The following is a 23,947-nucleotide window of genomic DNA, read 5'->3' on the forward strand; positions in this document are numbered from 1 at the left end:
ATTGCCATACGCCATTGTTAAATTGTCTGAAAAGATTTTGTAAAGAAAAAGAAAAATATGTTAAACAATTATACGGTCGTTGTACAGCGTTTTAAAATTTAGTTGGCTTCATGTAGCAACAGTCTAACTTCTTGCTTTGCTTCAGTGATACAATGTGATCAGTGATCTCCAGCATCACAGAGTGGTTACAGGTACAACAGCACACTAAACAATGCTTTTCAGTTTGGTGTTAAGTTATTCTTTTATGTCTTCACCTCTATTCTCATGTAGATCAGATGAGAAGGCTTTTCACTGGTGTTACATAATTTAAAAAAAACAAACTGTAATGAAACAACGGTGTTGTCTTCTTTTCCTTTGCCCAAATGCAACAAAACTGAAGTATCTCAAACACAGCGGACGACTCTGTGATTATTGAGGTCAAGAAGACAATTATTGTTCAAGAAAAATCGTCCTTGGTACAGCTTTAATGATTCAAAAGCCTCACTGGGTGAATACGATTATATTAACATGGAGAATTACTGAACTCCATCAAAATAAAAAATACATAAATTCTGAAAGCCTGATTCGGACTGAGTCAACACAGTGTTTTTCCTTAGTCGTGTGATATTTTCCCTGTGAAGTGGGACTTGCTGTTTTCAACCCACATACTGTATTTCTGTCATGGCTGGGGGGGCATAGTATTGACCAACACTGTGTGTGCCCTTCTTGGTGACTTTAGGGCATAGGGAAGGTTAAATGAAGAGGAGGACGCGGAGAGGAAATGATAAGGAAGGCAGAGGGAAGGGGGATGACAGGAAATGGAGAGAAGAAGAAGAGAGGAAGAGTGGAGGAGCAGGGGGAGCCCCGTCACATGGGACTGGGCTATTGATTGAATTCTGACATTGATTAAGCATCCCCTGATTCACGATGCCATGTGTTTGTGCATGAGTGTGTGTAGTCTGTTTTATTTACGGGTGTGTGTATGCAGGAGGAAGCCATTCACTGTAAGTGATAAAATGAAGTAAAAGAAGAGATGAAGAAATAAGAAAGTGTTTATTTTCATCATTGTGTCTACTTGCATGCATATACAGTGATGTATGCTCTTTTGAAATGTGTCTGTGTGCGTGTGTGTGTGTGTGTGTGTGTGTGTGTGTGTATGTCTATAGATCTCTACCCCTAGGAGGCCTGAGTTGCAATACCACTTCATCCATCCTTGTGGGATAAGAAAAAGGGTCTCTCTTTCTGTCTCTTTCTTTCTCTCGCACTCTCTCTTTCTTTTCTCGCTACCCCCTTGCTCTTTCTCTCCCTCGGTCCCCTTTGTGTGCACTCCTTTCTTTTTTATTCATCATTAATCCTCCAGTCTGGGTCTGGGATGTCACAGCCTCTCCCTCCCTCCACTGCCCTCTCTTTGCGATCGCTCCCTTTCTCTCTCCACGTTATTGTGTGTGTGTGTGTGTGTATGTGTGTGAAGGGCAAGGGCTTGTCATCCTGTTCCCCTGTCATTCTGCCTCTCCATTCAGTGCATGGCACCCCCTTTGCCAGGGATAATTACCCCCCTCCCCTCCTCTACCCAGCCCTCCTCTTCCTCCTCCTCCTCTTTCCCCACCTCCTCCTCCTCTCACTTTCCCTCTCCTATTCCTTTTCTCATTCTTTATTTTTATAAAATGCAAAACCAAAATTTTAACATTTGAATCACATCGTAGTAACTGTTACATAACTATCAATATTGCAAAACAGTAGGTCTATAGCTTTAAAAATTGTGATAACAAAGATGTGCAGATCATTTAAAAGCCAGTAAGGGGCATGCTTGACACCCTAGTAACTTTTCTGTGTGTGTGTTTGTGTGTCTGTGTGTGTGAGTAGACTGAACAGGGGGCGGGTCATGGACAGGGCGAAACAGGTCAGGTAGCGTACAAGGCCTCAGCCTGGGAGCCAGACATATAAACACAAACAGGGTCGACTGGTATGCAGTGCCTGTAAAGACTGGAGTCTGGTCACAGATACAGTCATGCAGACATACCATACACACACAAACAAACACACACACACACACACACACAGACCCATGACTACAAGTTTTGTATTTTTTTTTTTACAAAATGATGTTTGCATGACTGTTGCATAATCAATTACTGGTTCCAGTCTGTGGTCCTGGGACACTCCAGTGGTCCTTGAGGATCAAACCACCATAAAGAAAGAGTTCCATACTGTAGCCCAGTTCAGACCAAAGAATCGCGATGAGACAAGTTGAAACAGGCAGCTACTTGCAATGCGCCGTTCTGCAATGTTCTAAAAACCTGCTGGTTCACACCAATGCAACTAGATGAGATGGTGTATCATCCCTATGCAACAACCCTCTGTTCTTCTGTTCTGATTTCCAGCTTTTCAGAATCATTTTTTGGCTGAATATAATGTGTAGCTTCTTAATATATGAATGAGGATAGTCATAGTGAGATACTGGCTGTGGTTGCATTTGGGGGGGAATAAGCACACACAGCAAGCAGCAGCAGTGACCTACCTGCCACAGCAAGCGTCTGCAGTCATTTTGACTTGATCAGCAGACTTCACTACAAGCCGACTGGCTGTAGAAACAGTTGACATGCTTTACGTTCTAAAACCAGCCGCTGGTAATTTGACTAGTTGAGTTGCAGGTGAATACAGTTCCTTCACTACTCTGAAGCATCAGCCAGCTTGAGTCGAGCTCAGGCCGGCCAGTTCACACTGCTGCAACTTTCCTCTGCAACATTCTCAAACAGTTTAACCTCGTCAGAAATCATTGGTCTGAACTGGGCTTTAAATGTGACTCCAATAAGAAAATATTTGTTCATAAGACGCCAGGACATGAATATGAGCTGTAAGGAAATTCTGTACAAATTGTAATCTAATAACATGGAGACAGTTTATTGGGCCAAATCCTGATAAATTTGAACCTTTGATGTATTACTTCAGTTTCCAATGTCCCTCCCATTGTTGCTAATACTCCATTTCATGATATACCACACACATAAAAATATTCAATACTCACTCAGTTATATTCATAACTTTAACCACATTTAACTGTGCAAGCAAAACTTTTACTGTAAGTAACAACTGTAAGTGAACCGTGCTCCTTTTCAACACCCGGTCTGCTCACCATGTGTGCAGAATGTTAGGACCGTAATGAAATGCGTGCATAAATTGGGTATATAGTGTAATGCATTGTACTTTAAGTGCATGGAGCACATTGCCCTAGTGCTGACCTCTCTCCACTAGCCACTTGTGGTGTTTACAATACGATAATACATAAAACTGAAGTCATTATATATCAATCACTAAATGGTGAAGACTACATTTCTCAATTATTGTGACAATCAAAGAACTTAAAGGCTCCGAGGGGAGACTGTACTCTCTTTCTTTGCCCCTAAACTTTTGAGTAGTTTATCATTAGAACATTCATCATCACATAAACTTATATTCCTTTGCAACTCTGAAGTGATGTTATCACTCTTTTCTTTTGTGTTGTTTCTCTTGTCAGTCATATTTGTTGTGCCTGCCACGGTCTCCCCTGATAGATAAATTGTGCATAATTGCTTTTAATTGTTTGTGAGGTGCTTTTAAAGCTCAATATATGGATATATTTAAATCAACTTAAAGGGTCATTCGATCTTATGTGGGATCCTTAATGAGAAACAGTTTCAAAGGCTCTGTGTTACATGGAATAATATGAAATGTTATTTTATAATGTACTGTAAACTATAAAGACTTAACTAGAAGTCAATGACAATGTCAGCTTTGGTACTGTTCAAACACTTAATTAACTGTCTTTTCAGCTGCTAACTGCTATAGTATTTAGTATATTCTATTTTATTGGGTTTTTTTAACGTGTATTGACTTGAATTTCCGTATGTGGCATCATTAAAGTTTTTTTATCTTACCACAGAGGTAATTCAATAATGTTAGAATAAAAGGTATGGAGAAAAAGCTTGCAGTGGTGCCTACAAAGGGGGCCAGGGGGGCGATGACCATTCTGATACAATTGCTGGACCCCCAAGTCTCTCTTAATCCCCTGGCGAAGAAAAATTTGGAGTAATTTTTAGCTAATCTAGTGGTATCTTGTGAAATTAGTTTGACAGAGAGCGGGCTAAATGATGGAAATTTTGCTGACTGGTGCAGTCATTTTCAAAGGGGTCCCTTGAACTCCCAACTCAAGATATCAGAATGAAATTTGACAGGGCTTGTTCCTTATAAATGTTTTTTTTTTTTTTTTTTTGCTTACAATCAATGTACTTTTTCAAATCAAAGCTGTATATTTGTCCAACAGCATGAGACAGACTGTGTTCTCCAGCCAGGCAGGACAAAGAGAATACCTTATCAAACACCACGTGGGTAAGAAGGAGATCGAGTACATGGACATCCAGGACTTTTTACAGGTATGTGGAATGTGAACGGCCAGTCTCCAGACAACAGCCCTGGGCCATGACTCTGCTGTGACACAGAACCTCCTGATATGTATGCTCTGGGTTTTTCAAGAAGTGTACCTGAGTGCTGAAACTCTCATGGACTTGTCCAAGATGCAGCTGTGGGTGGAAGCTGTGGAGGGGAGCTTGCACCCAAAAGCCTAGGACAAAATGGGTTTGGATCATACATCTAGTTGGGATGATGCTTGTGGTGTTTGTCAAAAAGTTCACAAGAATCACATTAAAGAAGAAGGAAGGACAACCAGCCTTTTGGGAGAACAGTAATTCACTTAACATTTCCAGGGCACCACTGAAAACAGAGGAAGACTGAGACAAAATTAGAAATTAAACAGAAAGAATTACAAGAGGTACCTTACTGGAAAAACTGTGCCCCTTCTGAACAGCCTGTGTACGTGTGTGTGTGTAACTCTCAGTCAGACACACAGATACCCACATATCCACATGTACAGTACACACTGTCTATCTCTCTTCTCCTAATTGCTCTTGAATGGTGACCCTCATAAACATGAGGCAGTTCAGGAGCAAATAAACAAAAGCTTGTCTCGTTGTTTATTATCGCTCCTTCATTCTTTTCCTTTTATTTCTGCGTGGCCTCTGGTCGGTCAGAGGGGAGGAGGCGGGAGAGCGGGAGCCAGCCCTCTCTCTCTCTCTCCCTCTGTCTCTCGATCAGATGCCTGGTGTGTTGCGTGTATTGATCGCAGAGGCTCAGTAGCAGAAAATAATGGGGTGGTGAAAGCTTAGTAGAGAGAGGGAGATGGAGAGAAAAAGAGAAAAAGAGCTCCACAAACGTGTGTACGCTAACACACACACACACACACACACACATCACTCCCATGCACAATCTTATTTCCCTACCTCCTCTCTGCCCTGTGCCCTCATATGAATATTGGTTCTCCCCTAACTCCTCCATGTCACCGTTATGTATGTGTGTGCGTGTGTGTGTGTGTGTGTGTCCAGGCTGCCTCATTTGCATATGTGTGTGTGTGTGTTATCTATGTGAATAAATCCTTCCAAGCCCCGTGCGCCTCAGGGTGATGTGATGCGGCCAGTGCCCGAGCAACCATACCCTAGCTAATTTACAACCAACCTAGTGTGTCCCCCCCCCCAATCCCACACACACACAAACACACTCTCACAAACACACACCGATATACACATGGCTTGATGACACCACGGTGAAACATGTCGTCTAGACGACATTGAACCCTGAGTCCGCCCAGGGTAATTGTTTTATGCAAATGGAGAGAGCTAGGGCTGACATGATTGGGCCAGACTTGGTGTTGATTGAAGTGTGTGTTGTGTGTGTGTGTGTGTAGCAGTTGTTATGGATGTGGCCATGATTGTGGTGTAATGCTGGTAGCCATTAGTATTATTGTTATTGTTGGAAATGTTCTATTATTCAGAAGGGCAGGGTGGGGCAATATACATAACATGCAGAAATATGGAGGCAAATCACACACACACACACACACACACACACAATGCTTGCAAAAACATATCTGTGTAATATCCAACTTCTCTGAATCCTGAGTCCACGATCGGGCCACACGTCACACTGTTACAGCAAATGTGAATCATAGCAACATGCACCGCCCTATGCAAAAATACTGACGCATACTGCAAAGCCACTTAATGAATGTGTTAGAGTTTGAAGCATAAACACACACACACACACACACACACACACACACAGACACACACATACACACAAAACACACTTACACACACACACACACACACACACACACAACCAGGGCCATGTGTTATCAGGGCAACCATCAGAGGGGAGAGCATGAGTGTGTGTGTGTGTGTGTGTGTTGTGGTCCAAGTCGTAAATTTAATTTCATGCTGGATTTGCAGAGCTCATCTGAATTGCATGTGAGCACAGCCTGATGGGCCTCAGTCTCAACGCTGGAGAGTCACACACTAAGACGCAGATGCTGCCATTGATGGTGCACACAAGCATACACACACATAAACATATGGACACACACATGCAGCAGTTGCATCTCAAGGTACGAATATCATCATGACCTCTAGCCATGACCCTGAATATCCACACTTTTCTATTAACGGATAGAATAACATGGATAAGATGTCAAACTTTGTAGCATCAATGCCACAAACACAAACAGGCATGAAATGTCCAAATGTCTTGACCTCTTTAACTGATCTTAAGTGCCAGGTGGTGCATTTTGGCAAGTTGAAGCTAATCAGGCTAATGGGTAATGGGAGCTACGCTGCACTCAGAGTTGTTAGTGTAACTTTGCTGCTTATTTCTGTGGGTTTGAATTAAAAGCAGTATGTTGTCCTACTCATTGATTCTTCATTATCTGGTCAGAAAGGTACAACTTGTACTTGATTAGTTCTTACAATACAACAACCAATGTACAAAGAGCATAAATACACTAATAAGGACCTACTGACCTGATGCAAACAAGGTATGTGGTTACACTTAGCAATACACAGTTACAAATGACTTAATTACAAATGACAGACAAATCCCTTCTTCACACAAATGATCATGTACAGTCTGAACAGCTGATGATGAAAACAATTATATCCTCTGTGTTTCTTTTGTTTGCCCTGTTGTTCCAAAAACATATGAAACCATGATCGCAATATTGACCTGCCAATCCCAGAATTCGTGCACCAATGTTTTTATATAGTTGTTTTGTCAGGTGTGTATGCCATGATGTGTATGTGTATAAAGCTTAGAGGATGACCCTAGGCATTCATTCGTTCACAAATCGCTCTGATTCTTGCACTCTCTCTGTGGCTCTCCATCAGACAATGGGTGTTCACTCTAAGATTAACCAACCAGATTTTGCCACAATCTTCTGAGCCAATCATACCTTTGCTGTCAAACTTTAAAACTGTTCTACTCCCTTCAGTTGCAGCGCATTCTCACTCCCAACTTGTCAAATACTGTACTGATGCTTGGTCAGTGGCCCCAACACTTCAAACGCTCTAGGTACCCCTCCAGTGTCACTTTTGGATGCTCAGGGATGGTGTGTCAATTTTTTGCTTGAACATGCATTGTATCTTTTCAAAATAAACTTCCATATTCACAGGAAATGTACAATTTCCACTTGTCAAATACATAAAGATGCAAAATAAAATTCCGAAATAAACTCACAGCATAGGTTTACTTCGTCTTTAGGTTCACTTCCTTGGGTTTAGACAACAACAGTATGTGGTTAAGTGTAGAGAAAAGATCATGGTTTGGGTTAAAGTACAGTAAGTGCATCTTCCTAACATAATGTAACATTGCGTATGTCATGTGACAGATTTCAAGTGACATACTAAGCTATATTGTTAAAATAAGTCACCAGTGACTTGTAGTTTCATATGGGACACGAACAGTGGTGTTCCTGGGTTAAAGTCCTGTGTTTGCTTGACTCTTCCACCCTCCCGAATCAGACTTTCTCGCTCTTTATACCACAGCATTTGCTCAAAGCATCAGATAATGACCATAGACTGTATAAAATAATGGTTGTGGCTACCGTGACATCACCCATTGGTTTGTGGACCCGCATTTTGAAGCCTCACTTTCAGCATTTCAACTGCCGCCATCTTGTTTTTGGGGAGCCAGAACTGACAATAATTGGACGAGAGGCTGGAGCTGTGGAGAAGCGAGGGGTAGATCTGACTGAGAAGCCAAGGTCACTATCAGCAGACAGTCTGTCACTCAAAATGGCCCCACCCTTAATTTTGTTTAAACTTAAAGCCTTACAAAATGAAACCAGCCAGTTATATAAAAATGCAAGTTGTCATGAGAAAAATTAACTACAGAGACCCAAACCGTTTTTTGTACCAGGCTGTAAACATGTTTATTTCTGCTGTAAAGGTGGGCATTTTAACATGAGAGTCTATGAGGATTAACTGTGTTTTGGAGCCAGCCAAAGTGGCCACAGAGGAACTGCAGTTTTATGCATTTGTTTTATTTTAACCCTCAGAGGTTGCCACTTGATAATAACACAGTCCAGTGCATTGCATACAGACATTAGTGGGTGCCTTGGTGTATTGGTAGCTGATGCCAGTATTTGACGAGTCTCTACCACCCCATTCACGTCCTGTTTACATCACATCACCATGCAGGGTTCCTTCCACCGAGCTCATCTGAAGTCTCGCTTCACATCTCATTCATCCAGATCTTCAGCCAATTCCGTACCTCTCTTCACTACCAGCACCACAGTGTCTGGGCTCCATGGAGGGAATGTTCCTGTAGCCTGCTATTCCACCATGGCATCACTACCACTAATAATGATGACATCTCAAAGGGGTCTAATCACTAAAGACTCTTTATGTTTCTAAAATGTATTGTGCACCATTTAATATATTTATTTGATCACTTTAAATAACAGCATGCACTTTGTTTTGTCACTCAACTAGACCTTTAAAAGCACTTGTATACCACATATAAAGTGTTCATAAGATTCTCACCTGTCTCCACTTCTAATCAACTTAAACCCCAAACCTGTCACGACCATCATCCAACATTCATTTAGATAAAACACTGTCCCCATTTCACTCCTCCCTCCATCTCTTCTCAATAATTTACTCCCTGCCTTTTTCTTCTCTGTCTGTCGGCCTGCTGTACTGGGGGACCCTACAGATACATGCAGGCTAAAGTTAAAAGAGAGAACTCTGCAATTACCCTGTTACAAGGAATGGAGCAATTAAGGAAATGTACAGTTCAGCTGGGTTCACAGTTTCAGATGCCCATCAGAGGCATACAGAGAGCCTCATAAAACCATGAGTCATATTCAGCTGCCCAGGGTTCTTCACACACACATGCACACACACACACTCACACCCTGGCATTACAGCAATTGCTTAACCCCTCCTGACACACTGAGGGGATCAGTTCTATACCTTAAGTTTAATAATGCAGCACCATTAACTGTGACATCATCCTCGGTCTAGTCTTTCAAATCAGTAAGTGTGAAACTGTGTTTAAAAAGAAATTTTGGTATTTTCAAAGTTTAAGAGTTTACTTTTCTCACTTACCACTTTACTTCCACTGTGCAAATACCTGCCGAGGTCAGTGGTAATTCATTTTGTACCATCTGAAGGACAAATTAAGAGTTCTGTTTTTAAAAGCCTTAATTTTTCTTAAAAGAATACTGTTCCGAACACGTCAAATTTGCTGAAAAGCCAGAATCCACTCTTTGAAAGTGCATTTTGTCACCCAAGAATTGTCACCACCTGCTATCCCTATAATTCATTTGAATTTTGTTCCATCAGTCACCGCAGACACAAGGAGTCACATTGTTTTCAAAAATGTTAACTAGCGTAAGAGGAGAGGAACTTTAAAAAAGGCAGATAATTGTTTGACCGTTCGTGTCTCACAAAACATACCAGATGAACATTTTAAAGCCAGCCTCTCTCCTTAAAGAACACCCTTGTGCTTTCTTTCTTTCCTTGAGAGTATGAGTATGCTTACTGTGGAGGATCATCTCTCAGAGCAGGATGAGAAATTGAGATATTCACCCTGTGGTCTTTATTTTAGGCCATTTCGACTAAACGCTTTTCCAGGTCCTCCAGTCATTGACTCAGCAGACAGTCAGAGTCCCAGGACAGTTTGAAAGAAGAGAGTTTTCAGCAGGAAGATATAATTGTTACAAATAAAGACAAAATGCGGAAAGAGTACATAAATATTTTACCATCCTCTGAAACTACATAGACTCATCTTTTTATTTGCAGTTTACCACCATTTTATGCTGATATGAATCTATATGACCCGATACATACTTCATGGTTAGTATGATCAGCTGGTAAATTCCACACTGACGGAACTTTTTCTCAAGTGAAAAATGAATAGCAGACCGCTCGTTAGGAGCAGAGAAGGGTGATGGAGGTAGAGTGGGTTGTTGTCCACTGATCAGAGGGTTGGTAGTTCAGTCCCTGGCCCCTCCTGTTCACATGTTGAAGTGTCCTTGGGCAAGACACTAAACCCCATATTGCTCTTTTAAATACGTTACATTTGCATGTTTTATATGTATCATGTCAACATTTCTAAAGTGAGCTGACTTTGTCATCAGGAGCAGGAGTGGATGGCGTGTCACCTAGGCAAGATGACTGCCAAGCTGCCACAGACCACTGCAGATGTTTGAGACCAACAAACAACAAAAGTGGTTGTAATTTAGCGAGTTTTTGCTTTGTTTCCAGCACTTTTTTAGGCACCAACGTGGGTGTTTTGTAGCGACCCATCACTGTTCTCCAGTGGGGATTGTGATAGGAAAAGCAGATGTTTTTTACCAAGACACCCCTGGTTTTCCCACGGGGATTGTGCCCCCAAAATCTGGTATTTTAAGACAAAATATGATGTTTATCTAACCACAACCAAGTAGTTTTGGTGCCTAACCCTTACCACACTATAACTACAGTGTTGTTGAAAGGTCAAGTTTAAACATATTCGCTACATGACAGCGTGCAAATGTAATGTGTCAGTGGTTTGCAGAAACATTAAATGCCAACATATTTCTTGGTTGACACATATATTTTTGTGCAGTAAAACTGATTTTCAGTGTTATACACACACACACACACACACACACACACACACACACAATTCAGGCATGATCTGAAAATAAAAAAGATTTTGTTGATTTTCAAAATCATAATTTTCCTAAAAAAAAAATTCTTAGCATTAATACTTGTTCATACATCTGTCTGTGAGACATGTTAATATATCAGTCTGGAAAAATGACTGCAACTGTACAATTAACACAGAGACCAGAGTCTGTGGAGGAAGATGGATTGGTTTATGTTCAGTTCAAATGGGTCAGGAATGTTACAAAACAGCTGAAGAAATCCCTGACTGGGACCTTTAAAGCTTTCACTCATTCTCTAGCATGTTGTCTGTTAGAGACATTAAACTTCATTGGATGAAGAGACAGGGGCTCCTTGTTTCTACATTCACCGCCCTGATAGGAAGAGAGGGAGCGGTCCACAGAGAGCGGTAAGTAGCGTTGTGGTAGACAGCAGTTGTACTAAACTCCTTTGCATTGATCTCCTGGGCAGATGTGTCGTCATTTCAACTTAGCGGCAAAGTGTTTTCTGTAATTAAACGGTCGTTGAGTTGGATGTTGAGTGTAAGGGCTGAACCAGCACTGTATGTAGTCACTAAAATTTGAGAGTCAGAGCTCTGAAGGGATTTATTACCTATTGAAAAAAAGTATGACTTACAAAAACACATTTCTCACGGAATGTTGTGCTGCTGCAAATATAAAGTACGAGAGAGGAGGCCTTGAGATAAAACAAAACAAGCCTCTACGAACATCTAAGAAAATATAACTTTCACAAACATCCTCCACGGTGACTATGGCTGCTCTCCCAGGGTGCTTTACCTTCCAAAAGCTGCTCCAGTAACAGAGACAAAAGCCAGACACACACCTACACACACAAACACACACTCTTCTTCCCCCTTGCCTCGCCTGGCCAGTCTCAACATCCCAGCGCTCTTTGAGGCGACGTCCCAACAATTCCACCGGGTCCCTCATTAAGGCCCAGGCGCCGACTCTCGAGGGGAAGTGGGGGTGGGGCTGCTGGGTAAACTTTGGAGAGGTCACCTCCTTGTTTCCATCTTCCGCCTCCTCTCATCCCTCGTTCCGGCCCATCCTCAGGTCCTGTCAGTGAAGAGTGTAAACAAGCAGAAAGGTTAGCGCTGTTTTCACCCGACGCTGTCTTCTCTCATTAGGGACAAGGGACAGTCAGCCAGTACCACCAACAATGGCACACTTTGTTGTTTGAGAGGCAACTTCTGTCATGATCTCTGGGTCCTGAAATGTGTTCAGCAATTTAAGAAGAGTTAGGCAGCAGCTGGTTTAAGTGAGAAGTCGACCTTAGTAACACTCAACTAATGTTGTTTATGATGTTGAACTTTCCCAAAATATTGGGTACTTACTTCACAAAACTAAATATTAAGAACCATACCACTGGTTTTTCACCACTGCTTTAGTGCATTCACAAAAAAATCAAAAACACTTTAAGGGAAACCTGCTAGCCTAAAGCTGGATTTATACCTCTGTGTTGTATAAATGCTGCACCACCAACATATGCTCTGTATGGATGTGAACCCTACGCCCTAGTTTGATTGTACATAGGTTTAGAGTATCTTCTAGAGTATCTTGTCTTTTAGTTATACTGCTTAGTTTTATCTTTATTTTTACTTGTACATATTGTTTTTTTGTATTATCATTATTCCAATTTAGCATTCTTTTAGCTCTTAAATTGTAAGACATTACTAGGTGAGAGGGAAACAGCATTTTGATTCTCTGTATGTCCTGCCCATATAGCAATTGACAATAAAAACCTTTTGAACTCTAAACTTTGAACTTGAACTTTAGTCTGAGGTCACCTCCCCAGAAATGTAAGTACACGTTGCGGCAACATAGACCTTGTGTTTATTTTTGTTGACTGAAAACCATTTCCCTCAGGAGAAATGAAGATTTTATTTACTTTTATTTCACAGATAAAAAACAATTGTTCCCAGTTTCACATGAGCTGCTGAGCTAATTTATGCAATGTAAAATGTCAAAGGCTTATGCTAATAATGTTAGCATGTATTGGTGAAGAAAACGTGTTTAGCAAAAGACAATTGTTTTGTCCGTGAACCTGAGTTTTAGCAGAGCAAACTTTTGTAACGTTACCTTTGTTAAATGTAGCTGTTGGTCCTGGCTTCATATGAGAAGAGGAAAAGTCCGCTAACGGCTGTTCTAATTTATACAATGCAAAATGTCATGGGCTTATGCTAATGACATTAGCATGTTGTATATGTAGGGAAAACATGTCTAGCAGAAGACAGTTGTTTTGTCTGTGAACCTTATGAGTTAGACTGAAGCTATATTTTGTAACGTTACCTTTGTTAAATGTTGCTGTTGATCCTGGCTTCATATGAGTAGAGGAAAAGTCCACTAGCCGCTGAGCTAATTTATATAATGTGAAATATCAGGGGCTTACGCTTTTAACATTAGCATATTATACTGGGAAAATGTGTCGAGCAATATACATTTGTTCTGTCTGTGAGCATGGTGATTTATAATGGAGCCAGATTTGTACTTTTGTTTAAAAATGTCGCTATTTAGCCATGTTTTATGTGTGTGAGTTGAATCGTTCAAAGTTTACTGCACTTCACAGAAACCCCAGAGCGAAGCAGACAGTCCACCGTGCAAGTATAAATGCTCGAAATGGCGTGTTGTGTATGCTACAGCGTAGGCTTTGTGTAGAACCTATGTACAAATTAGCCTTAGTGGTTAAGATGCACATAACTGAAGAGATACAGATTAAGTCTTCCCCTTATCTTAATCCTTTTAATATTAAAATGCTGCTTTTGTGTAGAAATTATTTTAGTTTTCACCAGTCAGGGTGTTTTCAGGCACTGTTTGTATGTTATCCTATGAAAAGTCTTGCAACCAAATTCGTACATATCTCAGGGAATGATGGGCCAGTAATTTGTGCATAACCGACTTATTTTGGTAGGCTGCAGTCACATGACCAATGTGCTGATGGGAGAAAAGAAGGAAACAGTCTCAGGCGGTCCAGTTAGAAAGAAGATTAGGGTGATGGATAGGCCCCAAAACACAGGATTTTCCCCAGGAAACCAGTGTTCAGAACTGTGTGAACTTTGAGTTATTTTACGGTACGTCCTCACCATATTTCTTTTCCAAAACCTAACCACATTACCTTTATTTGCCTAAACCTCACCTTTGTAACTTCATGTCTATTACATAACTTTATGTTAAGAATGTAAAGTTACTCAGGTGACGCTCATACGAACTGTTGTATGAGGATATGTGAAATCAGTCTGATGGATTGTGTTTATATTTTGTCTGCAAAGTTGCTTTATATTATGTTTCTTATCTCTTTAGTGCCATGGGTTGAATAATCCAGTTACAACGTAATTTATTAAAACACTGAGATATCTCAAAAACCTGTCAAAAATCCAAATAGCAAGAGGCATGAGTTTAATTATGCATATTTCCTGTGCGTCAGTTCAATTTCCCTTTGCACAAAAAACAGTGTTGTCTTCTTCTGTCTTGTTCACACAAAGTTTTGCTGCAGCTTAAGCGCTGTGATGCAGTTTGACCACCTGAGTGAAGGTGATGCTGTGTTTTTAATGCTGAGTACAGATATGCACCTCTAAAACACTATCAGGGCAGAAGCACTTTGAATAACTTCATTACTTTACTTCAAAACTCATGCGGAACACATACTTTCATTTTACAGCAGTTATCACTGCAACGTCTGGGGACTTCACTCTACTGCGCACACAAAACGTCCCAAAACTGGAATGACTGTGTGCATAACCTCTGCATACCAATAAACTAAAAGATCCTATTAAAACTCCCCCTATGGCAGCATTAAAACCTCCTGCTAGTCATTCCTCCTCTCCTTTATAGCAGCTCTGTCACTGTCCATCCTATGCCCCCCCCCCCCCCCNTTTGTTTTGGCGTGTGTGCCTAAAAGCATATGTTGCATATTCCTTTGTGAATATTTTGATTGTGTATTTGCATGCAGATTAAAACGAGAGATACTCACAGCTAATTACTCTGTGTAAGCCCCCCCCCCCACACACACACACACACACACACACACACACACAGCCACCGTCCAGCCACGGTGATGACTGTCTCCCTGCCTGCCTGTCTCTGTGTTTGCTGACTGGCTGTGGAAGAAGCCATTTAGCATGCTGAATGTCAAGGTCAGCGTGTGTCGTCCTTGTCATCACTCTCCACAGCAGAAGGTCAGGGAAAAGCTCTCCTCAAATGGCCAACTCTAGACAAAGAGGAGCGCTGTCAGGGAAAAGAAGCGAGAAAGAAAGAAAGGACACAAACAAACAAACACCACTATTTTCATCTCTAGTTAACTGATATTCCATCTCCCTTGGCTCCAGTTGGGCTGCTTTTCCAGGTATTTTATTCTTTTTATGTATTTGGTCTTCTAATTGTGCCATTATGAAAACCAAATGTCTTGGAATCAACATGAATATTGGTCAGTCTTCCACTGGGGGCTAGTTTACATTAAAACCCAAGCTTAGTTTTAATTTTATTGCAAATTAGATTATTAGAAACAATTTATTGGTAAGGGTTACAGTAATATTAATAATAAATAAAGTGTTGTTTTTTTGCTGTTCTCAAGAGAGCCTTTAGCTAGAGAGGTATTTCTAATACAAATGGATGTATTTGAGAGTATTACATTTTTGCCCAATAATTATACAAACTCTTTCCATTCCCCTTCACACTGCCCTCTGCCTGAGCTGTATTCTGCATGTTTGCTGTCACATGGAGTAACGGCCACTGAAGGAGACGACCATCGGCCGTTTCAAACGTCACCATTCCCCCTGTGATCCATAACACACAGCGATTTTAATGCAGCGAGTAATTACAATATGCCCCAACCTGCTCTCTCTTACTTCCTTGTGAAATACTCGTGCACAAACTCAGTGTGTGCAAAGTGGTGCACACACTTATAGATGCAAACAGACTGAAAGGTTGCACAGGAAAGCATAAAGTAATTTCATTCATTCAAGTAGTAAGTCCTTAATGCTTACACAGTGCAAAATGCAATTCAGTTTAAGCGCAGTAGGAAATAATGTATGTGCTCTACATATTACTGATCAATCAATCATTTTATTATTTGGTGTGTACTGACTAACAGGCAGAGGAAATAATTGGCAGGTCTCATAAAGGCCAAGGTAAAACTATGAGGAGGAGTGAAATGACACGTACCAAAATGCGGCCAATGGAAAATTTAGCATAATATACATTTCCACAGCATTTATTACATCATAGCAATAACATAGTTATAGGCTCAGTCATGGTTCTACTTTGGCATTTATTTGTTGATATTTCTGGTACTGTTAAAAGTTTCTCATTATCCCTTTGAACTGTGCAATAGAAGATGGTCTGCTGGTGCCTACCTGGTATTTTTGCTTATTGTGATGCAATAATGGTAAATGCTTTATATCCCTAAAATCTGTGCAACCTAAGATGAAAGATTATGTAAGTCCATAATAACCATAATAATTGGTTCTGAGAACTGTGACGTAAAAATATACACAAAAATCGGATATGTTTAATCTTTACATTTTATAAAATTAAAAAAAAGACATTCATCAAAAAGATTTCCAAATAGAGACATAAACAAAATATTCCTTAATTATTAATTGAATTATTTGAACTACGTCCATTATTTAGTTTTTGAGATATACCCGTTTTTATGAGCAGGGTGCATTTTCACGTGGTTTTGCATCACATGAAACGTAACACAATGATGTAATTGTGAGTGTACACCATGATGACAAGGAAGATAGAAACCTTAGCCTTCTGTTGAAAAAAAAAGTAATGCTCTAGCTAATACCGTTTTTATTGTAGATCGATTATATATATATATATATATATATACGGGATTATGCAACAACAATCACCTGCAACCTTTTGGGAAAAATCCTGGGAAATTCCGGCATAATTACAGCAAAATACTATGTTTGCACCCCATGTAAGCAAGACAACATAAAGTCACCTCATTATGGGGGGCCGTGGCCGTGGCCATCAACTTTTAACCCTTTTAAATGGTTTAAAGCCAATCAGTAAAGGGAGTATGCCCTTTGAGCCACGAGATGTGACATATCTTTGCAAAAATGTAAGTGATTGTAGAAAACCAAAAATTAAAATAGGAATAATCATAGTAATTAACCAAAAAACAAACACTGGAATTACTTAGTAAATAAAAGACTAGTTAAATGGCATGACACCATGAGGTTAAAAATGCAACTCAATACTGTCCTCTGTTAGATGCTCCCCTCTGTGCCTAACTCATAACTCTGATGGCATCATCAAGGGTTTTTTTTTTTTTGGGGCAACTCATTCCAGAGCCACAACTGTTTTCACAGAGTGAGTAGTAGGGGAGAGCTAGGCTGGCTGGGACAGGGGGACAGTTGAGACAGTGTCCTTTAAGCAAGTCAGAAAGCAAACTGTCCTAGGGACCTTTTGACTATTCTTAATATTTTATTCACAGTTTTAAAATGTACAGTGTGTAAATACATTTTAGGATCTTTTGTTGTTTTTCTTCTACCATATAGTTATGCCATGGACAAAAAAAACCATTTTGTTAAAAAGCTGATTTTCTGTCTAATCAGCTGATACTAGTGTTTGAATTTTCATTGGTAGCTAGCAATAGGAGTCCAGAGTGTGTCTGCTCTCCTTGGGAAAGTTAGGACAGTTACCTGGGGGAAATTGGGACATAACTGACCTATGGCTAAGCCACGCCCCCCTCCACTCACTCGGACAAACTACCATTCAGTGACCGGCGCTATGGCAGGTGTCACAGTACACGGCATTTCGCAGGAGGCAATTCATGAATTTTGGGGACATAACGATCAGATGTGATTGAGAAGTAACCAAAAGGGCCTAAACTACGCATTGGAGGGATATATTCATCATTTTATTGTTGAGAAGGTCGATGAAAAGCTTACAAGCCGAAATTTACAGATCACAGTGTACGCTTGTGAACTGCATCTCGTTGCCATCGCCATCAATGACAACAAGTTAAAGTGCCACTGAAGTTAAGGTTTTTGGCTCAGAATATAAGAAAAGGGTAACAGCCTTTTTACCATCTTTACCAAGAGTGTCTCTCTGTTAGTTTGGTGCTACAGTATTTACACTGAATAATTCAGCATAACGTTTGCCAACCTTTGTTATCTCTGCGATTACAGTTAAGTTAATTAAGCTAAGCTCCAGATGTTAACGTTAGCTTAACTAGAGCCCTTTGGAGAACAGCTAACAATGATGTATGATCACCAAAGTACAAAACTAGAATAAAATAGACTTATGAACTCCCAGCAAACAAGGTGACATGATGAACAACGCAGCTAGGAGCTAATGTTAGGCTAACTTTAGTTAACGTTAGCTAGAGATGTTAAAGATAACTTTATGTTTCTTTCCAGCAAAGTGACAATATGTTGCCTCAAACACAATGTTGACTTACCTTAGAACAGATGTAGACATCATTGTTAATCTTATTCACGTTGAGTTGATGTTGTGGTCTAACGTTACCGCACAACTTTATCCAAAGGAGACACTTTTCTCGGTCGAGATGTGGTTTAAAGTGTAAAAAATACACCTGAACAAGTGACATTGTAGATATCAAGTGATCAAATTTAGACTGCAATTTCTTTTATTTAAACTTTTATTCAGTGCAGATCAAGGTGTCACACCTGACCCTTCCCACTGTCCAAATCATCCCAGGAAGGTGGAATTCTGGGAAAATGTACTCCTTGTACATTTAACAAAATTTGCCTTTCATGTTTAGTTTGGGCTCTAAAAACTTGGTAAATTGTTAGCAGACGCCTGTATCTGTTCAAGGATCTAATCATTTTTGTTACTGTTCAATAGTCTCTGAGTAGTGGAAAGTTATTTCCTGTCAGTTAAAAAAAAGTGTCCCAACCACCCATGCTCTCCCTCACTTTCCATGAGAAATAAGTGTAAGCTTAGTGGATGTATCCTGAATTTATCAAGACAACAGGTAAAAACAGCAGCTGATCAGAGGACTTACATGCTAATATATGATTTTATGTATAAAACAGGAAGGGTAGTCATTAATTTCAGACTGTTTGAAATAACGACCTGGCTGCCAGTGCTGTTGAAGTAAATAAAGGCTAGCTCTGCTTTTTCAGAATTTACGGTATACTGAAGTACGAGCTATTTGCTGCTATCCATCCTCCCCAGTCCTTCTATCATTGTTTCTCTGTGCTTGTGCCTACTTTCCACAGCTTGAGTAAACACTGCCAACTCTTTCATTAGCCCTCTCACCACAGTCTCTCTTTCACTCTGCGTGTCTTTCATCCCCTCTCACTCTGTCTCTACATGCCTCTGTTTAAACAGATGAATGTGATTAGAGCCAGTTTTAAATGACATTGGAAGTTTGTGTGTTTAATGACTCAAATAAAAGGCACGGTTATTATGTTTAAAGATAGGCCTTAATATGACGTCTGTGAGTGCTTCTCTGTGTACTGTGCATATGTGTGTGTGAGACACTCCACCACCTCCATTGAGTTTATTTTATCGTGCAGATTGTCAGATGATTGACTGTAATGCCTGGCTTACGGAGTGGTGCTCTGTACATCAACACCAGTGTGCCTCGGGGCCACAAACACATCTGGGTTCACAATTTACTCATTAATTCAAGATTTTTTTTAAGAGATCCAACTTGTCAAATATGAAGCTATCCTTCCCAGCAGTGCATATTATATGACTTTTGATGCCTGTAAAATAAGTGGTAATAGTTTTGTTAGCTTAATCTACAAGCAATAGCATTGACTTTTGTTTGGCCTTGTTCTCACCCAATATTGTTGAGCTATGGTCTCACAAATCAATGCCACAATTTCCACCATAGAGGCAAGAAAGCTGACTATTAGAGGCTTAGTATGCTAGCTAGCTAGACAACTGCATTTTGGGTTACCAACACAGGAAATAAACTATAGTATTAGTTTTTAATTTTCCATTGAAGAAATACTCAGGGCTGCCAAGGTTTCAGCATAAGCTTAAAGGGCATCATGCATTTGGGTGTGTGTGTACAAGTGTGTGTATCCATCTGTCTGCAGCTGTCCACAGCTGTCATCTTGACTGTAAGGGAGCCGGGAGGGACAACTCCACCAGGTGCAGCTTCAGCGTATTGTCTGGAATGGCCATGATCAGCTCCACCTGTTGGAGAGCTGCACTGTACCAAGTGCACTTTTCTAGTTCATTTTTGTACATAAGGCAAAGAAACATGACAGTTTAAAGACATGAATAAAACAGAAACATCATCAATATTTGGAGTCGTGTTTTGTGCTACGAGGCAAATGCATGTCCAACATTCACTTTACTTGGAGTTCTGTTTTGGTCTCCACCAACTCCTAAAGGAAATATCTGTCTTTAATTGCTAAATGTTTCACTATGTTCACCAGCCAATTGCTAACTTTACCTGTCTGCCATTTTGTGCTGGGCAAGCAATGTACAGTGTTTTTTCAGAACTTTTTCTCAAAAAACAACTACTGTCTGTGTCTGAAAAAAACACTGATGTAAATAGGGAGAGTGAATTGAACAGTTAAGATGTAGGCCTCATCACTGCTCTCTAAATTCCTCACCCTTCCGTCCACTCTAGCCTGTGGACAGACATATCTGGATTAGCCGAGACCCTTCGACTTGCCCACAGATTTGTTTGAAACTGCACTTGGTTGGTGATCCAAAATGGTAAAATGATTTTAAGCCAGGAATCACAGCAGCGAGCCAAGTCATTCAATTCCTGCTCGACTTCAGCTGATTCTTGACAAAATGTCCTTTCATTTGTCCAACATTATTTTGAGCTCATCCTAAAATTCCTTCCCATAAAGTTTCATGACTAAGTCATTAAGTCTCAACTATCTATGAACTATAAGCCGCAGCATTAAACGAGTCATGTGTTTGGATTGATGACAGTCACAAGACTTCCTCTGACTGCTCAGCATGAACGCAACATCGCCCTGGGTCCATAGCTCTTAAATGCTCAGCCACTTTTCAGAGAACATACTTTAGAGAACACAGGGATGCTTTCTGGAGGCCTTCTGGGAAAAACATGAAAACAAATTTGTTGATCAGCGGTCAACCCCGTGATGATATAAATTAGTCTAGGGCCAAGAAAGATGAGGCATAAATTATTGCTCACTCTAAGAGTTCAATGGAATTTGCAGCATTTTTCTTTGGGGGAAAAGTTTTATCTTTTATGGATCATGCCCTTTCAAGTAATATAGCATAGACAACTGATGTACCACATTTGGATACTGTGGCATTTATCCTTTCATTTACTAATTTGTCTAATATCAAATAATCAGGGTTCATGAACCCAACATTGGCTTTTATTGTAAAAATTTAACCTGCTATCCTACATGTTAACAATGAATTGCTTCTAAAAATATGTAGCGAGCTATATGTTCTACTTTAAACTTTACTTTAAGAGGTGGTTTCATGTTTGAGCCCCGGTGACCTGCATACTTTTTCTTACTTTTCTTCAACTGAAACATGATTTTGGAGGCTCGTATTATAAGCTCTCATGTTCACCCTGCCTTCTCATTACCAACACATTAACAGCAACTAATACCCTTTCTCTTGTTGTTGTAAAAACTTACTAACATAACAAAGTGGCAGCCATTGCAGGGATTCTTACATCACACAGTATCACTAAACTAGAAGAGCTGCTGCACTAAACATTTTAACATCATGTTCCAGCCCGTTCTTCTCCCCAGGTCATCTAATACCGATGCCTTGTCATGCCCCTGGACGTGCGACATAGACGCCAAAGCCAACCTTGAGCATCATTATGAGACACACTGGGCTTTAAAATGACACCAAATTAAATGCATCCGTGGCAAGACTTGACACTAAGAGCACCTGACATAGTATAAAGAGAGAAAGTCTGTGTAGTGCCAGAGGGAGGGGAGGTGGACTTTCATCCAGGAGACCACAGTTTTCGTCACATGTGAAACAAAAAGTCACTAATGTGTTAACGTAACCTTGTGTAATTTATGTACCTTTGTCCTGTGTGAAACCAAAAGTCCATGTTGTATTAACATAACGCCACATAATCTACATACAGTTCCCAGGCACTGACATCACTCACGTAATATTATTTATGCCATGTTCCATTATTACATAACAAATGTACTTATTTTAACCCAAAACAGTTTTTTTCAAAACCTAATCAAGTTGTTACCTAAACCTATCTGCAGCTGTTTCACACCATTAATAATGTGTTGCAATGTGTTTCAGCTGTGCGCCACACAGAGATGCCAAAGGGGTGCCCTGTGCGCCACAGTCATATGCCAAGGTGCATGACATAACGTCGGTATTTCATAACCTGCAAATGAGTATGGGCTGTATGTACTCTAGTAACTTGAATATTTTTTACCATAAACCAGAGGCCCTCAATGTTTGCTGAAATAAATACGGAGCAGGGACCCCCTATATTGTATAAAGTGAGTTGCACTTGAGATAATTCCCTGAATATTTTCAGGTCTTCTCTTGTTTGTGTTTGCCTGTGGCTGCTAAGTCCACAGCAGGTGTAACATGGTTAGGTGCATTACCCTCACCCCCTGCTCTTTCGTTGGTGGTTTCTGAGGTGGACGGTTTGTCAGAGTCTCTTGCTTTAAAAGTTTTTTTAAAAATTCCAGTATGGCTCACAAAAATGTGCGTTCACTTGGAATGATTACACAGGCCAATATGTTTTAATAATATGAGACTGTTTGCTCACTAGTTCACCTAGCCAATAGGGGATAAGGATAGCAGGCTCATAGGAATGTAGTGTCATGTTTACGCCAAACCCTATGGGAATTTTTGCGTGGCGTTACTTGCGCAAGTTTGAACACTAGAACATTTCATGTTGACTCGCTTCATCAGTGTGATTAATGTGTCATACGCACGTAAAATCAGTGAATTGATGAATGAACTTATGCTGGTACGTCCTTGGTGTCTTACGTCCCCGGGGGATCTCAGTGCTCATTGGCTACCACAGTGCAAATTGGCTGCTGAAGTTTAGAGTCTTCGGCTCTCACGATAAGTGCATGATTGCGCTCCTTGCTTCATTCACGCCGCTTAATTTGAATATTTTGTGTCATTTGCGTCAGGTCTATGGTACCGCCCAGCAAAAATTTGCATCTTTCGTGTCTTTGCATTGACTTTCCATGTAATTCATTCATGCAAATTATTTTATTTGCTCCCAGTGTGAACACAACATAACAATTAGCCTATCATTAATGTAGTGTGCTACAAATTATATATATATTCTGAATGGGGTGATTTATTTCTGCTAATATGTTGAATAATAATGTGTTGAATTCATGTTAATGTGTATTTTGAGACATATTTAAATTTTTGAAAAAAAAAAAAAATTAAACTTAACTGATCAAACAATAATTTGGTGGCCCCCCTGCAGTTACTCTGAGGACCCCCTAGGGGTCTGCCTGTTGAAGACATAGGCCATTTACAAATGTGACTACTTCTAAGACTTCTGTCTAAGAGTTCTGTCTCACCTAGACTGCATTCTTCCTCATAATGAACACCATTTACATGAAGACCACATTTGTCTTAGTGCATCATAAGACCATTATCAGAACATCTGAATGTTTTAAATCATTTTGCACTCAGACCAGCACCCTTTCTATTCTGTGCTGCAGCTGTAGCCTATGTCAACAATGATTTCTCTACAGCACTTGAAATCAGTGTGTTAATTATTTAGTGATGGCACACTGGGAGCGACATTGATAATGTCACACAGGTGGAAAAATTAGTCTTTTTTGTTTTGATGTCAAATATTAATTTTAGTATTTGTTAGATGTGGGTTAAGGCCGTCACTATTTATTTAAAATTCTGACTGGCTGGGGTGGGGGGGGATTAAATATTCTATCTGTAATTATTTGTTTGATTTTAATGCATCAGACTGTGCCGTGTTCTCCAGCAGGGGGTATTTCCTAAAATGCTCCATCCATCTGTCTG

The sequence above is a fragment of the Epinephelus moara genome, chromosome 19 (assembly GCF_006386435.1).
Source record: "Epinephelus moara isolate mb chromosome 19, YSFRI_EMoa_1.0, whole genome shotgun sequence".
In the NCBI taxonomy this organism is placed as follows: domain Eukaryota; kingdom Metazoa; phylum Chordata; class Actinopteri; order Perciformes; family Serranidae; genus Epinephelus; species Epinephelus moara.